General features: G+C 38.2%; 1 protein-coding gene across 11 annotated transcripts in view; it reads left to right on the forward strand.

The window, feature by feature from the left end:
* Positions 1-22,023, forward strand: part of TIAM2 (TIAM Rac1 associated GEF 2) — a 338,837-nt gene that overhangs the window by 33,961 nt on the left and 282,853 nt on the right. For 2 of the 11 annotated variants that reach the window (XM_074187890.1, XM_074187896.1), the window contains exon 1: positions 20,919-21,250. The exons of 7 other annotated variants lie outside the window; for them this stretch is intronic. The gene's annotated coding sequence lies outside the window, so the exon portion shown is untranslated. Of the gene's footprint in view, positions 1-20,918; positions 21,251-21,456; positions 21,618-22,023 lie in introns of those variants that run through there. 2 more of the 11 variants (XM_074187887.1, XM_074187895.1) reach the window with 1 other exon arrangement.

Raw genomic sequence — 22,023 nt, forward strand, 5'->3', positions numbered from 1 at the left:
TTTATTTTGGATCTTTTTTTTCTATTTTTTGGTTTTTGCAGGGCAGTGGGGTTCGGGTGGTTTGCATGTCACATGGCTGGGTGATTGTTGGGTGTAAGGGGCTGGATGTGGGCTCGGGTGCTCGTGGCTCCAGGGCTGGTGCTCTGTCCATTGCACCACCTGGCCATACCTACAATTATTACTATTATTTTTTTAATTTTAATTTTTTTTCTTTCCCCTTTACTTTATCGCTCAAGCAAGTCTATATTTATGGGGGTAGGGGTATTTCATTTACTCTTAAACAAGAATACTTTATTAATTAAAAAACATTATTTGTACAAAATGAGAATAAATATTAAAAGAAAAAAATCTTAATTGTTTATCAATGTTATTGGGGTTTTTGGTAATCTTATGCATTTTTATGTATTCATTTAATGTATTATTTTACACATTTAAAATTATTATTCTGAGTTCATAGCCTTCATCAGATTGTCAAAGAAGTCTATTATCAAAACAAGAGGTTGAAGACCAGTAGTCTAGAGCTGATTATCCCTATTTCCTCTTTTCTAATGACTTTTCCCCAATCCTCACTGGAGCAACTGGGTGGCATCACAGAAAAGCCCTAGGTCTAGACTTAAGAAGAAATGAGTTCAAATTCTACCTCAAATACTTACTAGTTATGAGATCCTGGGCAAGTGTTTTAACCTGTGCATTCCTTCTTCCTCAACTATAAAATGAGAATAATAACCACTTCTACTTTTCAAAGTTGTTGTTGAAGATCAAATGATAAAATATTTGTAAAGCGCATCACACAGTGTCCAGCATCTAGTAGACATTAGAAATACTTCTTCCCTTCCCCCCTCCCCCCTTCTGGACCTCTCTGTAGCCCCAGGTATGAAGCGGAAAGTTGTGATGCCTAAGTGGTACTGCCCCTTTGGAGCTGTGATTTCACTATAGCTCAGGCTTCAGATGGGGGCAGAAAGAGCTGAGCCAGCCTTAGGGAACATCATATGAGGAAGATCTAAGAGAAGACCAAGCAACCCTTATTTCTGGGAGCTCAAGCCTATATGGACCATATTATGGAATGATACCAGACTCTACCTTCCAGAACCAACAGAGCCTAAATATAAAGCCTGGAAGGCAAGCAATATATATGCTGAGTGTGCAAATGCTTATTGGGCAAGTTGGGAAGCTGCTTAGTAGATCTGCGCAGACCATAGATATAGACTCATCAGTGGGAGTGTCCAAAGTCTGCTCTTGCTATGAAAGAGTTGTCAGTAGCAGACTGTATCAAAGTCAGCTTTAGCTACAATAGCTATGTTGATGGCACAACTGTTGACGGCAGTGACATTGGTGAGAGAGCACTTTGCAATGATTGCTCAGTATTGGATAACTTGTGTTCATTTAGGAAGAGTTACTTCTGTCTGAGAGGTACAAGTAAAACTAGTGAATGGGTGGAAGACTGACTGGATTTTTATGGTTTTATGGCTTGGATGCTTTATATTTTGTACAATAAATAGAACAGGTAACAAAATTAAATAAAATATTTGTATATTCTGAAAAGAACTGCTAAATAAACTATGCATTCCTAAATGTAGAAATAATCAAAAGATTTGAAAAAGTAATTTCTGAAGTAGAAAATATGAATTGCAAATAATTGCAGGAAAAATTCTTTAAATCTCCTAATAATCAGGGAAATTCAAATCAAGAAAATCTGGAGATACCACCTGATAGTCATTAAATTGACAAAAATAGCAAAAATATGCAAAGTCAATAATGACCACATAATATAATGCAGTGAAAAAAATAAAATCAAGATTCTAAATGTGTGGTTCAGATTGCAACTCTTTTTATCTGGGTAAATCATTACACTCAAGTACATCATCTACAAAAAGAGAAATTTTGACTAGATTAGAATTCTTCTAGCTCTTAGATCCTATGCCAGGTCTATAAGGGGGAAATACTCAATTACATAAGAGAACCTTTCTACACAAAAGAGAACCTATCTACATAAGAGAACCTATCTGCACAAAAATATTCCTAGTTACTTCATTTATAATAATTCAAAAGTAGCCAATAACTAAGGAATTGCAGAATGAATTATGGCATGTTAATGGCATACTGGGGTGACCTTTCCTAATGCATTGTGGGAGAACAGTGAGGTTTCATTTTATTCCCCTGGTCATCTCATTGAACCCATACCAGTGGGACCAGAATCTAATGACACTAAAATGAAGACAGTGAGTCAATACCACATAGGTAATTCCCGAGACTACTCTCCTACTAAAACATCTAAGGCAATCCTACATGGTTTTCTTGAAAGGAGGGAGGTACATTTCAAGAGTCACAGGTCTAGAGATGTGAGGCATTAGCCATTGGTGGCCCTTTTTCTATCATGGAGAGATCTAGGCATGGAAGATATAAGGAGAATTTGGAGTATGAGAACATGAGGAGTCATGATCCAAGCAGGAAGAGCCTGTCTCAAATGAATTTTTTGGATCTTGGAGAGGGCTCCCAGAGTCACATCCTTTTTTCTTGAAATCACTACCCCTTGTACTTATTCAACTCTTTACATCTCTCCTCTAATCCCCCAGGAGACAGTAATAGCTGAAGGGTATCAGTAAAGGTCTCATATATGAGGTGGCTCTTGAATGTAGTTTTGCAATAACCAAGAATTCTAAGAGGCAGATGTGAAATAGAAGGTCATGGGGGATAGAATGTTTAGACACAGAGATGAGATATGGTATATCATGTGAAAAAAAAACAGCAACAAGATCAATTTGACTAAACCATTGACTTTAAGAAGAGGAGTAAGGCATAATGAAGTTGGAAAGATAAGTTGGAGTCAGGCTGAAATGGGCTTTGAATTGCCAAGCAGAAGAGTTTGCAGTTGATTTTATAGGTAATACTAGTTTTCCACATTATTTTCCTTCTTGTCCTCTATTACTATGTCAAACTGGCCTGTTCACTACTCCCTAAATATAGCTTTTTTATTTGTATATCTTGCTTCTGCTAATTCTGAAAGGACTTCTCTCTTCACATTCTACCTGTTTAAATGTTATACAATTCAAAGCTTCATTTAAATACAACTCTTCAAAGAAATTCTCTCAAATTTTCCTGGAAATATTCTTTTCTTCCTTTGTACTCTCAGTTTGTTCTTAGGCAATTCTCTCCTTCTCCTAGTATAATAATAGGTACTCACAAATGTTTGGTAAATGAATTTTTAGATTTCCAAGAGAATTTGTGATTGAGGAGAATTCCAAATAAATTCTTCTTAACTGGGTGACCATTTCTTCATTTGTAAAATGAAGGAATTGGGCTACATGACCTCCCTTTCACATCTAAATATATGATTATATGTTTCTAGTATTAGTTCATGTTCATTTAGTTCATTGATATAGGTGAAGTGATAGAAATAGCTAAAAACAGGAGACAGGATTCTTAAATAGGAATAAAGTCACAGTTCATTTTGTAGGCTGGCAAAAATTTGAGGAAGTGAAAGCAAACCTAGTTACATGTTAAAATCTCTCTTGCTACTGCTGGCTCTGATTATCTTTTCTTTCTCAGTGAGCAGACAGAACAAGATAGTGAGCAACAGTTATCAGCAGTCAGTTACTAGATTAAACGGCAAAGAGGAAAAGGCAGAGTTTTCCCAAACACAGCTATGTTAAAATGTTAAATAAAAATTAAAGATGTGACTAGGAGGAAATGGAGGCTAAAAAGATAAGAAATTCCTGGGTGCAAAGCATTTGCAGCATGAGACCAGATAAAGGATAGAACTTTGTGATATGTGATTGCACAACCAACCGCTAGCCCAGATGTTCAGAGTAGAAGAGATAAATGACTTATAAACCATGATGGCTTTCCCATCTCCTGTAGTAGCTTTGCCAAATGATGATTTTTGCATTGAAGAAAGAGGGTTCATCTTCATCATCAGATGCAACAACTGTTGACCAGCTGCTACCAACAGGCAGATAGGAATAGTTCCTAATTCCAGCCTAGTCTTCAAAGTTATCATCTGGGGAAATAATGCCCTATGAATAAGTCAGCCAGTTCCTGCTAATTGGCACTAACTGCCAACCAAGTGTCACACACGGGGCAAACAAGCCAGCCTAGCTGAAGCAGTAAAGCATCGTGAGGGAGAGACAGGATGTAGCAAATGCCAGACAAGTCAAACCAAACTATCACCACCACCACCTTGGCCACTATCTCCCTTCAGACTCTGATAGAGAAAGCTCAAGATTCTGAATCCAAGATCCTTAGGAATAGCAATACTTCTATCCCAGTGCCCTCAGCCATCGTTCTGAGAAGCAACTCCTTTGGAGATGAAACCTGGCAAATATTCCTGAAGTTTCTATTATCACAGCTACTGAAGGCCAAGAAAAGAAAGTTTTTTGCTACCAAACTCCTTGTCATTGTCAAATGGTTCAACATCATAAATTAATATAATTTTAAAAGTGAAAATGACATTAAACAAGAAGTATTCCCATCTGCTTTGCTGCTGCACCCAGGGGACTTTTCCATTAGATTTATAGCTGAAATCCTTCCTATGTGTTGTCTCTCCTATTAGAATGTAACCTCTGAGATGAAGGATTATACTTTCTTTTTGTAATTCCAATACTTAGCACATTACTTTGTACATGGGAAACACAATAAATATTCTATTTATTCATTCATTCCTCCGATGTTTACTGCAATGAATTATCATTTCCCCCCTTTCACTGGCTTCTTCCATGCTGTCTTTGAAACATGCCAGGGTTTCTCATACCCTTAAGAAATCTTTCCCTGACCTATATTTTACTCCCCTTCTTCATATTCAACTCCTATACATTTAGCCTCTAATTCCTTATCACTCTTTCTTCTTTCTTTTTTTTTTTTGAAGCAATAGGATTGACTTGTACAGGGTCACATGTTTAGTAAGTCTCTGAGATTGAATTTGAACTCAGGTCCTCTCACCTGGTGCTTTATCTACTGCACTACCTAGCTCACTCAATCACTGCTCAACTCCTTAACATTTCTTTTCAAAGGTGAACAATTCCCTCTTTATTCTTAGTCCTTCTTTCACCTTCTTCATCATTCAATATCACAAGCTACTTTTTTCATCCTACAAATTTTCTCTACTGTTTGCTTATATGACACTGCTTTCTCTTGGTTTTCATCCTACCAACCTGACTCATCTTCTCAATCTCTTTTTCTGACTCATTGACCTCCTTTCTTTCTCCAAATATGGAAATCTTGTTCAATTTTACCTCAAAGAGAGAGAATGGATAGAGCTATAAGCAGATTTCAAGTCAATTATAATCAAAAGCTCTCCTAACAATTGGAACTATCAAAAAGTAGGTCTATATTGGGAGGAGGTGCATTGTACTTACCAGAGAAAACTGAATGGCTGCTCACCTGGAATGTGGCAGAAATTATTCTTGTTTACTCATAGGTTTAGATTAGGTGGTTTCTGAGTTCCTTCAGATTGAATTTTTTGTAATTCTTTCAGCAGTCTTCTTTTCTATAGTCTTTCCCATCCTTCACACTGCTACCAATATACATACATACATACACACACATATATATATATATATATATATATATGTATATATGATTACAATTATTCCCCTGCTCAAAACCTCCCATGGTTCCCTATTGCCTTCCAGATAAAATATAAATTTTTCATTCTGGCATTTAAATACCTCTACAAAATCTATATCAGATTACTTGCTATTTTAGGTTGGGGGAAGGGAAAGGTGGGAGGGAGAAAACTTTACAAAATGAATGTTGAAAACTATTTTTACATATAATTGGAAAAACAATAAATTAAATCCCTTCACAATCTGTGCACAGCATATTTAGTCTTATTTCGCATTACCCTATTTTGCACAGCCTTCATCCAAGTGAAACTATTCCATGAGCATGCTATCTCCTATCTCCACTGATTAGCAGAGGCTGTACTCCTTATTTATTTCAAACTTTCAGAATCTTCTTTGCCCACACCCCAAGAGTCAGTTCCTCCATCTGTCCTTCACTGATCCCTCTTCTCTCCAGCTGGAAGTGTTCTCTCACTACTCTCACCTTCTTTTAGCACTTCATTAGTTTCTCTCTTTTGTCCCATCCTACTCTACCTCTTTTTTTATTGATCTGTTTACAGGTTATAATTCTTCTGGTGAAGTGTAAACTTTTTGACAAAGGGGCCTGAATCACTTTTCATCTTTTGCATCCCCAGCCATTAGCACATTAGTAGATATTGAATAAATATTTCTGGAAGCATCTAATACAAATCTCTCATTTTACAGAATTAGAAAACTGAAGTCCAGAAAGGTAGTAAAGTAGCAGAGCCAGTAGTATAACTCAGGTCCCAAAGAGTATTTTTTCCCCAAGGTCAGAACATTGCCTTGAATTGAAAGGAAAGTATTGAGCAGAAACATATACCCTGGAGAAGTGAATTCTAAAAGGGAAATCCATTGTCTTGGTCTAAAGGTTAAGGAAATATGTGGGTTTCAAATTCTTTTAAATACCTTTTTGAAGAACCAGGTCTTTCTCTATTTTTGACTTTCTTAGCACTAGGGTATAAACTCTAGGGGTGATTCCACAGAATCTTGATGACATTTCTAAAGGATGTCTTTGGTATTTCTTTAGGAGCAGCTAGGTGGCACAGTGGAGAGAGTGCCAGACCTGCAGGCCTTCAGAGTTAAAATCTGGCCTCAGATACTTCCTAGTTAGGTGACCCTGGACAAGTCACTTCACCCTCTTTGTCTCAGTTTTCTCATCTGTAAAATGAATTGGAAAAGGAATGGCAAACCATTTCAATCTTGAAAAATCAGACAAAACTCAATAACAACAAGGTCAAAAAACAGGTATTTCTTTTTCTTCTTTTTGTTCTCCTTTCTTTCTCCATTCCTTTCAAGTTTATATTCAACTTTAGTACAATGTGAAAGAAGTTGGGAATACAAACAGTAATATAATAGTAAATGTTTAACCAGATATCTCTTTTTAAAAAAGGTATACAGGATACACTTTTTTTGTTGTTTTTTTTTTTTGTTTTTGCAAGGCAATAGGGTTATGTGACTTGCCCAAGGTCACACAGAGGAAACACCTTTACATTTAATCAGGATTATTAACATTTTCATTAATATCTATCAAATCCTGATGTTTAGTGCTTGCCAGTTCCTAAGATGTAAATGTTTACAATGAAAATTTAACCATCTCCAGTCTACCTAAGGTGCATACAGATGAGGTATGGAGTTTGCTAGTTTAATTTCACTTTGGTTGGTTTTTTTTTAATCTAAGTTCAAAACATTGGGCAATCCTTTCTTCATGCTTTTTCTCCTTATACTGTTTAGAAGTCTCCAGTCCGTGCTTCTGAGAGCTACTCAAGAATATTATAGGTATTTCTATCCTTCAATCCATGGTCAAACTATTGATTTGATTAATTTTTCAATATCCTCACTTTAAGTTTTAAAAGTTTGATTTATACCTTTTGAAACATTTTAAAACATTCATGCCTTGGATTTTATGTCAGTCAAATTTTTTAGAAGCAAATAGGGTTAAGTGACTTGCCAAGGGTCACACAGCTAGGCAGGCAATTAATAAATATCTGAGGCCAGATTTGAACTCCTATTTCTCCTAGGCTGATACTCTATCCACTACACCACCTAAATGCTCCATGCACATGGTTCATCTTATTTCACTCTGCATCAACCATTGTGTCTTCCAAGGTTTCTCTGAACTGCTTAGATTTGTCATTTCATAGGATATGCTATTCTATTACATTTATAACTTTAATTTGTTTAACCATCTCCCAATCAATGATGACCTATTTTGTTTTCCATCCTTTGCTATCACAAAAAATATTGCTGTGATTATTATGGTACCAATGGGAAGTTTCTTTCAGTCTTTTCTCTCCTAGGTAATGTATACACTGTTGTGGAATGTCTGGTGGACATTTCAAAACAGTTGTCATATCAGCTTCTCAACTGTGACACATCCAAAATACAACTCACCCTATTTAAGTTGGAGTCACCATCATCCAACCCAAAAGGTCCATAACCTTTGAAGTAGTCTTTGACTCTTCACTTTACTTTATTCAACTTGGTCATGGGAAATAATTTTTTTTCTGAATAAATTACCAGTCTTTTTTGATTGAATTTTAGTTAAAATTTTTACATCATTAATCATTAGTGGTAGATGATTTTTTTTTTAGTTTTTGCAAGGCAAATGGGGTTAAGTGGCTTGCCCAAGGCCACACAACTAAGTAAATATTAAGTGTCTGAGACCAGATTTGAACCCAGGTACTCCTGACTCCAGGGCTGGTGCTTTATCCACTTCGCCACCTAGCCACCCCCAGTGGTAGATGATTCTTGATCTTTATATTATCTCTCCTTGTTTTAGGTAGTAGGTCCTTATTTGTTTCATTTTGAGAATTTTTTAAAATCTACATATTAATTGCTCTTTGACAGTATTCACAATATATCTGGTACAGGATTTTTTTTTCTTCTATTGTGACTTCCCATGGGATGGCTAGGTGGCACAATGGCTAGAGCACTAGCCCTGGAGTCAGGAGTACCTGAGTTCAAATGTGACCTCAGACACTTAATTGCCTAGCTGTGTGACCTTGGACAAGTCACTTAACCCCATTGCCTTGCAAAAACAAAATAGTTATCTATTGTGACTCCCTAATATTTCATTCCATTTTACCATTTTTTTGAGATAAAAAAATTATTTTTGTCTTGTTAATTATTTATGCAATCCTTTAAATCCCCAGTTTTCCTGGCATATAATTGGGTATAATAGATGTTATTAATCTTTATATTTTTTCACTGATATGCTGTCCACCTAATTTTAGAAATTTTGGTTGATTGTGCTTTTTTTTCCACAACCAGGTTAATTAGTGACTTATTAATTTTGTTATTCTTTTCAAAGATCCAGACTTTTATTTTACTATTCCTTCCTTTCTCTCTTTCTTAGTTTCTTCCTTTCCTTGTTTCTTCCTTAATCCTTTTCTCTCTCTCTCTCTCTCTCTCTCTCTCTTCTCTCTCTTCTCTCTCTCCTCTCTCTCTCTCTCTCTCTCTCTCTCTCTTTACTTTTCTCTTCTTTCTTTTCACTTCTCTTTTCTTCCCCTCTGTCCACATAGGGTATCATATCCTTATTTGCAGGTGCTCTGCCCAAAAGAAAGTAAATTTTTGATTGCTGAAACCTGCAAAATATCTTGGGGTTTATAGGCTAGATTTCTTTTTTTAAGGACCAAATCTTAAACTCAGTCTTAAACTCAAACCACTCTGACTCTCATTGATTAGCCACACTTAGTCATTTTATGTACTCTCTTTGACTCAGAGTGAATGCAAATGGAAAGTGTTTCTGTTTTGCCCAGAAACCCTGAAGGTCTTCCCCTCCCAGATTGATTTGTTTTGATTAAGTAAAAGAGGCTATTTTTACCTCTTTTCTTTCTTAACAAGCCTTAATCACTAAGTGAGAGTTGTTGAAACCCTGGAAAGACCTTAGCTTTAAGAAACTTCAAGGTCCCCCACTGCATCCAGGGCCATTTCCAGGCGTCCTGATCCATATCTGGCTCTGGAGGAGAAAGTGAGGGTGGTGACTTTGAGAAGCCCTTTCTAACTTAAATAACAATTCACTTGCATGTCATGGCACCACCTCCCTGATGTCATAGTCCTCTTTAAAAAGAAGGGTAAACCATAACAGACAGAAGTGGATAGATTGGAGGCAGAAAGACAAGTTAGGAGACTATAACTGAACTGTAGGATAAAAGAGGTGAGATCTTTAAAGTGATTTTTCATTGCTTACTTTACCTCACAGTAAAAGGCAAGTATTATTAATTGTTTCCTTTTCTAGTAGGCAAACTTAGAAGCCTTGGGTGTTTCTATTACAGTACATAGCAACATGACTGTTTCTTTGCTTGATTGTTGACATGTCTACAAGTTAACATCAGTAAGAATGTTCTCAGAAATTGATACTTTTTATTTACCTAACTGTTACAAGTCCATACATATCTTAATTATACCAAATATTTTTCTTTAGGTCCATATGTAACACACTTTAAAAAAGATAACTTCATAAAGATTCATAAAGATATGAAGTTTCTTTAATGTCTTTTGTTTAAAATTTATAACAATAATAATTGTGTGAACTTTAAAAAATTTTACCAAGTATTCTTTATAAACCATGTTATGGTATCTGCCAGTAATGGCAAGCATTCCCTGTTTAGAGCTATCCCAACCAAAGTTTTTAGTGTGCTATGATCAAATAATAGGCTTGAAACCTCATTGTAATATTATCTGTGACTGTTCTTTTATAACATTCTTCCTAACTAAGCTAACTGTATCCCTTAATATTACCAATTTAGAACTAAAAGGAATTTTAGAGGTCATCTAGCCATTTTACAAACGAGAAAACTGAATATAGAGGTTAAGTGGCTTGTCCAAGGTCACAGGATAGTAGAGAGAGCACTGGGCCTGGGATCAGGAAGATTCATTTGCATTAGTTCAAATCTGTCCTCAGAGCCTGGACAAATCTCTCATTTGCCTCAGTTTCCTCAGATGTAAAATGAGTTAAAGAAAGAAATGGTAAACCACTCTAGTATCTTTGCCAAAAAAATCCCAAATTGGGTCATGAAGAATCAAACACAACTAGAATGACTAAACAGCAGTCATTTTACAATGGATGAAATTGAATTCCAGAGTTCAAGTGGCTTGTCCCAGTTCACATAGTAAATGATAGAGCTCAGAATTGAACCCTGATCCTTTGACTAAAAATCTGGCACTCTTTACAATATAGTAGGCATGGTATGCCTATATCCATAATATCTACAAACTGCAGTTCACAGTAAGAATTGAGATAAGAAGTGAATCATAGGGACAGCTAGGTGGCACAGTGGATAGAGCATTAACCCTGAAGTTAGGAAGACCTGAGTTCAAATCAAACCTCAGACATGTAATAATTACTTAGCTGTGTGACCTTGGACAAGTCACTTAACTGTACTGCCTTGCAAAAACAACAATAAAAGAAATGAATCATTAGCAGCTCTGTGCATTGTACTTCTCTTCATCTTTTGTTTGCATGATCATTTGTTAAAACAATTTGTTAATCTACTCTGCCTTCATTAGGGCCATTCATAAAGTATGATACCAGTTCTTTGGTAAGTTATAAACAATTTGTAATATGAATATGTGCTAATTTTAAACATTTAGGGACAAGAGGCAGATTACTCTAAAAATTTAGAACTGTATGCTGCAATTACTTTCCCTTCTTTTTTATTTAAAAAAAATTGAAATATGACTAAACTTTAAAACTTTTGGCACAGTAACTGGGGAAAATTGTGGGCAGAACGATGTCATATATCCTGTAATTTTCAGGCCCCACTGAATGTTTTTTTTAAACATATTCTACATTTTCTAGCAAATTGAAACTTAATTCCTCAAACTTGAAAAAAATTTCCAAATGAAATGTAGTCTTCATAGTCTATCTTGATGTCCCTTGCTATAATCTATTAGTTTAGTAATACCAAAAAAAAAATCATTTTAGTTTGAAAGGAAAAATTAAAATGTGAAGCTGGACTTTGTAGAATGAATTTGAAAGCTTACCTGGGGAGGAGAGGGGGAGGGAATGTAGACAGAAAACATCATGAATCTCAGTCTTAATTTTCTCAAGTTTTAATCCTGACCTAATTTAAAAATTTTCCTTTAAGAAGTAGAAGGCAAATATCTCCAAACTGCTTTACTACACAAACACTTAAGCAAGGGAAAGCAAATCATTTCAAAAAACATTCTCATAATAAAAGCAATTTGCTGATAGGTTTTGTTTAGTATAACTTGTCTTCAGAGTTTACATTATTTGCTGAATTATCCATTTCATTATTCAATACTGAATGAGTATGGTGAGATAATTGTTTGTTTTAAAATTTATTAATTTATACTTTAACTGAACTAATTCATGATCATATCCATTCATAATAATGAGCAATAACACATTTCCAGCCCTTGGGGTAAACATTTCCCATTTAGAATTTTTGTAGATCTTTTATATGTTGCTGTAAACTCTCTGCCAATAGGGATTATTATTATTATTTTTGTGATACTTGTATTCCTAGAGCCTAACACATAGTTACGTAATGCCTGGCACATAGGCATTTAATAAATACTTGTTTATTGGTCAATTTACCACAAAGGAACACTAGATTAGAATCAGAAAACTCAGACTTTCCAGTTCAATCCCCACTTTTCCATATGCAGCCTGGCTTGGATTGTTCTCCATGGAACAAAACCTACCCAGAGCAGGGTTAGATTGTCAGCTCCTTAAGGAAGATACTGTTTTTCTTATTAATATTTGTAGATCCAGTATTTACACACTTAACAAATATTTATTGAATTGAATTGAAAAAAAGACACAAGTGTGCCATACCCAAATGCTAACTATTTCACCTATATGGGTCCCAGTTTCCTTCTCTATGAAATGAGGCAATGGCATATACACATATGCACAAAAATCTCTTAGGTTCTTTTTTTTTCCAGTTGTGGGATTCTTTGATTCTTCTAAGATTGCAAACTGAATGTATTTGAAAAAAACACTGTTTTATAAACCTAATGAAGATTCTAGAGTTTTGAATATTTACTATACTTTTATTGCATTTATTCAATATTTTTCTTCCATTATGTTCCTAAAATGTTGTGTTTGTGTTTAAAATTAAGGCAAGATTAAGGAAATCCAATACTATAAATAGGACTTTATCTTATATTGAATTTAGGGTTTTTTTTCTTTTTCAAGGCAAATGGGGTTAAGTGGCTTGCCCAAGGCCACACAGCTAGGTAATTATTAAGTGTCTGAGATCGGATTTGAACCCAGGTACTCCTGACTCCAGGGCCGGTGCTTTATCCACTGCGCCACCTAGCCGCCCCCCTTATATTGAATTTAAATCAGCTGGATTATATTTGCAGGATTCTCATACACACTACCAAAATATTATGATAATTGAGGAGGTCCATCATATGCATTGTGTGCCAATTCAGCTACATTTTAAATACCCTAAAACTGAATTCATGGATGTTTCTTCAAGGACAGAGATAGTGATCTGATGAATGGAACTGAAGTCCATTTTCTATATATTTTTATTACAGAGGCTATTTAGGTTCTAAAGGTCCCTCACACAACAGATGGATCTTTGCCAACTAGAATTAGCTTTAACTATTCATGACCTATCTTTGATCTGTGTGCAAAGGAAACCCCCCTCCCCCAATCGTCCCCTTTACATTTAGAATGTCTGAGTTGAATCCTTCTGATTTACTTGGTTTAAAAGACTAAAAAAGAAATCACAAACTTGTGTTTTTAGAATTATTAGAATCATCTAGGGAACCTGGTTCAGTAAAGAAGTGGAAATGGACTACTGGAAGAAGTTCCAAATTTGATTCCTAACTCGGCCACACTTCATTCCCTTTGTACCCTAGTTGCCCAAGATATTTATTAAAAATCTATGATATGCTAGTCGCTTTGCGTTGGCCATGAAAATGACAAAAATGAAACAGTTCCAGCTTTTAATGAGTTTTAATTCTATTTTGAAGCAGTATATACATTTAATTACATTCTAAAGGAAACTAAAGATTTCTAAGGAGCAGAAATGAGGAGGGGATACATTCAAGCTTGGGAGATGCAAAGTACAAAGACATTGAGATAGAAGTTATAACCATGAACGAGAAACAACGAGAAGGCCAGATGTGTTGGATCATAGAGTAAACTAAGGGGAGTGATACATAATAAGGAAGGGGAAGTTAGGTCAGATCCAAGATGTGAAGGACTTGAAATGCCAGAGTTCATCAATGATCCTAGAGTTGGTAGGGAGATACTAGAATTTTGAATCTGATCAGAACTGAGCTTTAGGAAAATCACCTTGCCAGCAGCTGTGTACAGAAGGATACCAATAAAGAGTCTGTTGTAATTGTCCAGGCAAGAAGTGATAAGAGCCTGAACTAGGGAGGTGACTATGTGATGAGGAGTGAGAAGAGGACCCATGGGAGAGATATACAGGTAGCAATTACAAAGATTTGCCAATGATTGGCTATGTGAGATGAATTCAAGTGAGGAATGGAGAATGAAACTAAAGTTGTACTAGAAGGATAATGGCACCATCAACTGAAATAGACAAGTTTAGAAGTAGGTTTTGTTGGGAAAATAATGATATAATATACTGATAAAGATAATGTTAATGTGATTTTAAAAAGGGTTTTAACTATCTTTGCATGTAATTAGAAAAATAAAATAACATTCAAAAAAATGGTTTTTAGGGCTAAAACACTTTCACTTTGTTTAATAGCCTTTTAAGTGAATAGGAGCTAGATTTGTTCACCAGTAACTAATGAATTGAACAGAAGTTATTCAATATTATAAGAATAGTGTGGTTTTTTTTTCATGATCAAGGCAATTTAGTTTCTTATGGGGATATCTGGATTTGTTTTCTGGCTTAGGGAGGAAGTAGTGGTGCCCAGACTAAGGCAGACTCTGAAGGATCAAGCAAATTGTTAAACTTTGGAATCTTAAGCAATAGCCTAAACTGAACATAAACCCTTTTGCCTTCCTCTAGAAATTCTACCATTCATCATTCCTTTTAATATATTTCTTTAAAGAAACCTGGTTCTAGTATCTTGTCAGGAAAAGGAAGAGTTGATTGATTTAGTCCAAGAAGGGCAAGAGACACAGAGATGACAATTAGAGGACTTTGGAGTTGATATATACTTCAAAACCAAAAGCAACAAGTGAGGATAGAATCAAAAGAAACCATATAGGAGACCCCTGAAAATCAGTTTAGGATGAAAAGAGGCAGTATCCTCAAAGATGCCTGTACAGATTTCCTACACTTTTCCATAAACTTAAGCATTGCTTTAAAATGTCTCTAGGACTACTTATATTTCCCTGAATCAGAGCACTTACATAATCCCTTCTAACACTCATCAGTGAAAGAGAAACAATACATTGAATAGCTTAAAGACACCTTTCCCAAGTCATGGAAAAAGTGGTCTATCACTTCCTGTCTTGGGTATCGTATAAGGCCAAGAACTCTTGATATGTGGCTTCTGTTGTAGCACTTGACTTACTATCTGGTACAGTGAAAAGATCATTGAATTTGAAGTTGGCAGACCTAAATTTGGGTCCTGGCTCTACACATTTACTTTGTCTTTGGGCAAATCATTTAATTTTCCTGAGCCTAATTATCCTACTCTGCATAAAGGGAATCATAATATCTGCTTTGTAAATAAACTCTCTCATTCAGTCCTACTTTTAGGAATGTTTTGGCTGGGTCCAGTTCTTTGTGACCCCATTTGGAGTTTTCTTGGAAAAGATACTGGAGTGGTTTGCTACTTCCTTCTCAAGCTTATTTGACAGAGGAGTAAACTGAGGCAAACAGGATGAAATGACTTGCCCAGGATCATACAGATAGTAAACATTTGAGGTCAGATTTGAACTCAGGTCTTCTTAACCATTTTTCCCTACATCATCTAGCTACCCTGTAAATTGTCTAGCACTATAGAACTGTGAATTATTATTATTATTATTACCATTATTAGCATGATTATCATAGTCAGATTAAAACAAAACAAAACTTTCTACTTGTCAGAGACTTAATTTAAGAGAACTTAACAAATGTGAAGTGATTAAAACCATAAATGTTGTAACAATAATTATCTTCATAGAAATGCTTGACTCTTATCTTTGAATATAAGCAATAAAAAGGTGACCTCCTTGTTCTTACATGCTGAAAACAACTTGATCCTTTGCCTACTTTTTTTTTTTGCAACGCAAAGGGGTTAAGTGGTTTGCCCAAGGCCACACAACTAGGTAATTATTAAGTGTCTGAGGATGGATTTGAATTCAGGTACTCCTGACTCCAGGGCTGGTGCTCTATCCACTGAGCCACCTAGCCACTCCTTTTTGCCTACTTTCAATCATATTATGGGGAGAGAGGAGAGAGAGAGAGAGAGAGAGAGAGAGAGAGAGAGAGAGAGAGAGAGTACTTTTAGGAATGTTTTGCAAAGCAAATACCCTTTTTCAGAATGTGTGCCAGTTTTCATTTTGGAAGACAAGATATCCATAGCACTTTTGAAGAGCATTTTATGTTATCTCATTTTATCTTGTAATATAGGCTATTGTTATCTTTAGTTTACAGAAACCCAAACTAAGACATAAGACAAAATAAACATCCGAAGTAGAATTTGAACTCAGGTTTTCCTGACTAAGTGGCCCAGTGCTGGCCCCAGAGTTGGAGCCTGGAGTCAGGAAAACTTGAGTTCAAATCTGAACTCGGTTACTAGCTGTCTACTTCAGTTATCTCATATGTAACAAATGAGCTGGAGAAGGAATTACAAACTACTCTAATCTTTGCCCTCCTAAAAAAAAACCAAACCCAAAGGGGTTTGCACCCAAGTGAAATGACTGAATAACAACTTCCTTAACTTCAAGTCCAGTTCTCTATCCCATATCCTACCTAGATGCCCATTTTGTTTTCTTGGTTTTGCTTTTTTCACTGGGCTTCAGTTTTTGCTTTTTACAAGGCAATGGGGTTATGTGACTTGCCTAAGGTCACACAGGTAGGCAATTATCAAGTGTCTGAGTTCAAATTTGAACTCAGGTCCTCTAGGGCTGGTGCTCTATCCATTGCCCAACTTAGCTGCCAGCCACTGGGTATCAGTTTTACATAAATCCTTCCTTTCTTCATTTTTCTCATTTCTTATGGCCTAGCATTATGCTATTAATATTATACCACAAGTTATTTATCCATTCTCTTATTTTTTTTTAGGTCTTTGCAAGGCAAATGGGGTTAAGTGGCTTGCCCAAGGCCACACAGCTAGGTAATTATTAAGGGTCTGAGACCGGATTTGAATTCAGGTACTCCTGACTCCAGGGCTGGTGCTCTATCCACTGCCCTCCCTATTCATTCTCTTATTGATGCTTACCTTTACTTGTTCTAGTTCTTTGCTGTCATAGAATGAGCTGCTATGAATATTTTTGTATGTATGGGACCAGAAAATTCAGTTTCAAAGAGAAACAAATAGAAAAGATTTATTCATCCATCCCTTCCCCCCCCCCCCCCCAACTTGGTTAAAGCAGACAGACACCTGTATTTGCTGCTGAATCAGCAACAAGGAGGGTGGCTTCCCCAGATTATGCTTCTGAGGAGAGTTGAGCTTCAGTTGTCAGTAACATTGGATGTATCCTTGTCTCATACACCAAACAAGACTAAGAAAGCCTGCCTTCACTCTTCTTAAACAGCTGAAAAAAAAAAGTAAAGGAAATCAAGCTGAAAGAGAATCCACAAAAAGTTGGCAAGAATGTCTTCAGAGAGATAGAACCCTACTGGGGAGGACCCTCTTGGGAAACCTCTACTAACCCTTGGCAATTTGCTATAATCCCTTGGCAGAAATGCTTGCCAAAGCTGAGAACAGAGGAAAGCTTGGCTTGACTATATGAATTCCTTTTTTTTTTCTTTTTTCTTTTTCATTAACTAGCACCTTAGGCAATGGGTGGGAGACTGAAAATAAGCCTGTTTAAAAAAACAGAAAAGTGGATTTAGTGTAATTAACAATTACTAGAATTCTGATTCTTTCCTTCTAGCTGGCTGTAAAACTTGATTTGAACTTCTTGGGAAAAGGAATTAAGCTGAATGGATGATTGGTATTACTATTGGGCTTTGTCACTGTACTGTTACTGTACTGTCTTGCCCAAGGCCTGTTGCATATCCTTACTTGGGTAGAAGGCAGAGGTAGTCAGGACCAGAGTCCTGTGATGTTTCAAAACTGTCCTAAGTGCTTGGTATACATAGAAAGGCCTAAGACAGTCTCAGTCCTCAAGGAGCTTACAATCTAGCATGAGAAGTGTATTTAGTAATTTTTTAGTCATGTTCAACTCTTGATGGTCACTTTTGGGGTTTTCTTTTTTCTTTTCTTTTTTTTAAGGGTTTTTTTTTTTTTTGCAAGGCAATGGGGTTAAGTGGCTTGCCCAAGGCCACACAGCTAGGTAATTATTATTAAGTGTCTGAGACTGGAGTTGAACTCAGGTACTCCTGACTCCAGGGCTGGCGCTCTATCCAATGTACCACCTAGCTGCCCCTGGGATTTTCTTGATAGAGATCCTGAACTGATTTTCCATTTCCTTCTCCAGCTCATTTCCAAGATGTGGAAAGTGAAATAAACAAGGTTAAGTGACTTGCCCAGGGTCACACAGCTAGTAAGTGTTTGAGCTGAGGAAGATGAGTCTATAAGACAGGCCTGGTGCTCTATGCACTAAGCCTCAAGCTGGGGGTGGGGTGGGGTGGGGGCAGGGGAGTGAATAAGAGGATAAAGGTAACTAGATGGGATGGCATAGGGAAGTCCTGAAGCCAGGTAAGAAATGATCTGAGGAGGTGTGAGTTAAAGTTTATTTCATCATTCAGAATGATGTCAAACTATCTCCATCTTCTGCAATCAGAGGGAAAGACACCCCCTGGGTCAGGGAAAAAAATGGAATGACTGGCAAAAATGGAAAGAACATTCTTGCTGTAGTCATATCTAGATTCAAATCCTGGCTCTGACATGTTCTACCTGTAATAGAATAATAGTAAAATGTTTCGTCATTAATCCTATGTTTTTACAATATTGTTGTCATTTCAAAAATTGTTTTCCTGGTTGTATTCACTTCATTCTCCATTAGTTCAAGACTTCACAGAGTTCTTTGAAACCATCCACTTTATCATTTCTTACGGCACTATTGCATTGGGACAACTGGGTAGCACAGTAAATAGAGCACTAGGCCTAGAGTCAGTAAGACATCTTTCTGAGTTCAAATCTGACTTCAGACACATTAACTGTGTGACTCTGGGCAAGTCACTTAACTTCTTTTGTCTCAGTTTCTTCATCTGTAAAATGAGCTGGAGAAGGAAATGGTAAACCATTCCAGTGTTTTAGCCAAGAGAATGCCATAATGTGATCATGAAGAGTCAGAAAAGAGGGAAACAACTCAACTCAACAACCACAAAGTAGTGCATCACCTTTATATACTTGACCAGTTATCCTCCAATTGATGGGCACCCTCAGCAATGGAACATAAGTCTTCCTAAATTCAAGCCTTTCATTCTATCCATTTTGCCATCTAGTTGTCTCCAAATCCCCAAAACTAGTCATTAATAAACAGAGGATAGCTTCTACAGATTTCTGGCACTGTATTGTTTAACATTTTTAAAAATCCCTGATTTGAATGAAAATATAGATGACATTTGTATCAGATTTGCAAATAATACAAAACTGAGGGGTATGGCTAATAAGTGGATGACAATATAAAAAAAGAGCCTGAGAAGGTAGAACTGCCTAATAGTTTTAGGAGTATTGCTATTATCAGGAAATTGCTTTATTGACCTTTATACATTTTTTCAATATGAGTTGTTCAATTCAAGAAACATTTTTAAAGTCTTTTTTTATGTTCCAGTCACTTTTTCTTGGCATTGACGGTTCAAAGACAAAAATGAGGAGTCTCTGCTCTCAAAGACATTGTAGAAAAGTTTTATGTAGGGCAAGGCTTCTGTACTGAATCTGGAAGGAAGTTGGGGGGTGTGGGCACAAACTTTCTACTCATGTAGGACAGTTTGTGCAAAAACCAGAGCTTTAGATAAAGAATGCTCTGTATTGGGAATAGCAAGTACACTGATTTGATTGGAATGTACAGTACATGAGAAAGATTAATGTGACATAAACCTGGGAAGATGGAGTCCAATTGTGAAGGCCTTTATTGTAGAGGCAATAAGGAGACATTGAACCTTCTTGAGCAGGGGAGTGACATGGTCAGATTTGTATTTTAGGAATATAATTTTGGCAGCTATACTGTAAGAGAGATGAAAAAGACAGAATTAGAACCTGGAGCATTAGAATGTTAATAGTCCTGATTAGTTAAGGGCCCCAAGAGTGGTGAGAAAACAGATTTAAGAGAAGGTAGAGATTGAATAAATAAGATGACAACTGATTAGATCTAGTGGGGAGGGAATGAAAAGGGAGGGTGTCTCTGAGGTTGTGAACTTTGAAGAATGGAAGGAAAAGTTAGAAGGCAAGGATACTTAGGACCACAGATAATCAGATCTGTTTTTTGACACCTAAAGTTTGGGGTTGGAGAAGTTGTGTAAACTCTTAATGACTGCAGCTTGGCTTTCCAGGGAATGGTGAGGGCTGGTTATGTAGATTTGGGAATCAGCTGCATAAAGATGATAATTGCATCAGTATAATTCTATTATAGTTTTTCCTGTGCTAATATTGAAAGGATTTCCATTTTTTATTTGACTTTTTTTTTGCTTGCCTTGATTAGTGAAAAACTTTCTTTGCTACTTTTTAAGGGACTTGACCTCAGGAGAAAGATCAGGGAGAACGGTAAGGTTTTTTTCCAAACATCCTAAGAGGATCGATTTGACCTTTTAGTCATCTAACCATGCTAACAATTATTATTGCATAATACACAATACACAGAACACATAATACACCAATAATAAGGAAGTGCTGACTGATTCTCCAGGCTCTGGTTAAGTAGAAAAAGGCTCCTGAGGTACCCCAAAGGGGTGGCCGGCCCCGGGTCCAGGGCAGCGGGGAAATGGGGGGAGGGAGGGAGGGAGAGAGAGAGAGAGAGAGAGAGAGAGTTTGTTTCATCATTAGTCTAGAAGTGAGACAGAATTTGTTTTTAAAAACCTATGTCTCTGCAGCTTTCTACTATGCAAATACACCAATCATCGAAGGGGGGGGACTCTGTTGCAATGAAAGTATTAAAATATTACTGTGCTGAGATCCAAAGTTCTTATCTGCTCAGTCTGAGGGCCCCCTTGAGTTGGAGGTGCAGGTCAGCTGGCTTTCCTGGCCCGACTCCCCTGATCTAATGATAAGCATCCATTTTCCCGTTTGTGCAGCCCACCCCTTTCTTTCTAGACTATGGAAATAAAATGCTGGGAGCAGAAGGAGGGGCTGGTCTTCCTGCCTCGCCCGCCTCCCGTCCTTTGGGGTGTCAGTGGGTTTGGAAGGCTTAGGGAGATGCTCTGTAAGTTGACACCCACTTTCTCTGGCAGTGCTTTTTGTAAATTAAACTTTTTTGTTTGGGACTTGGCCAAACAATCGCCTGCGTTTAGGCTCCTTTTTGGCCTTCCTCCCTGGAAGCAAATCATTCCCGGCGTCGAGAGCCTCCTTGGATGCTTTTGCCTGCGAGGATCCTAAGCCTGGGACTGGGGCGGCTTCTCAGGTGGAGGCAGACGGCCGGCCGGCCCGGAGCGGGCTCTGGACTTCAGGTACTCCGCCTCCCTCCGGCCTCGGGTGGCCGGTCCCGGGGGCTCGGCCCGGCGGGGCGGGGATTGGCCGCCGGGGCTGGGCTGCCGGGGCGAGGCAGGGGGGTGCGGAAGGAGGGGGCAGGGGAGGGCTCGGCGGGGAGGAGGAGGAGGAGGAGGAGGAGGAGGAGGGCGCCTCAGCCCCGCCGCCACCGCGGCAGCCACGACGCGGAGCGCGGTCTCGGAACAAACTTCCCCGGCGGCTACTTCGGCCTCCCACAGCCCTTGGGAGACCGGGGCCCGAGGGACTGGCGAGGGGCGCCCCGAAAGCGGGCTCCCCGCGCTCTGCCGCCGGCTCTGGGTTGGAGGCTGCGAGGAGGAGCGAGCCGAGGTAAGGAGCCCACCCGGCCGCCCCGGGAGATTTAGACAAAGAACTCTGCCTCCCCCCCCGCCCCCCAACACCACCGTGCACCCAGATTGGGGGGAGCAGCCGTGGGAGAGGCCCGAGGGCGTGGGAGCCAGACTTGGGCTGGCCTCGGCTTGCCTCACCTGCCCACGGAGCTGCTCCGGCACTGCAGACCTCATGCCGGCCCCAGCCCGGCCCCAGCCCGGCCCCAGCCCGGCCCCAGCCCGGCCCCAGCCCGGCCCCAGCCCGGCCCCAGCCCAGCCTTCTCCCTCCCGCACTTGGCCGCTCTCTCCTGAACATCTCCAGTTACTGCCCCACCTTCAGGGAGCCTGGGTGGCTGCATAGGAGGAGGGTCCCAGCTCGGGCCAGAAACACTCTCCCCCCACTCACC

The sequence above is a fragment of the Macrotis lagotis genome, chromosome 5 (assembly GCF_037893015.1).
Source record: "Macrotis lagotis isolate mMagLag1 chromosome 5, bilby.v1.9.chrom.fasta, whole genome shotgun sequence".
In the NCBI taxonomy this organism is placed as follows: Eukaryota; Metazoa; Chordata; class Mammalia; order Peramelemorphia; family Peramelidae; genus Macrotis; species Macrotis lagotis.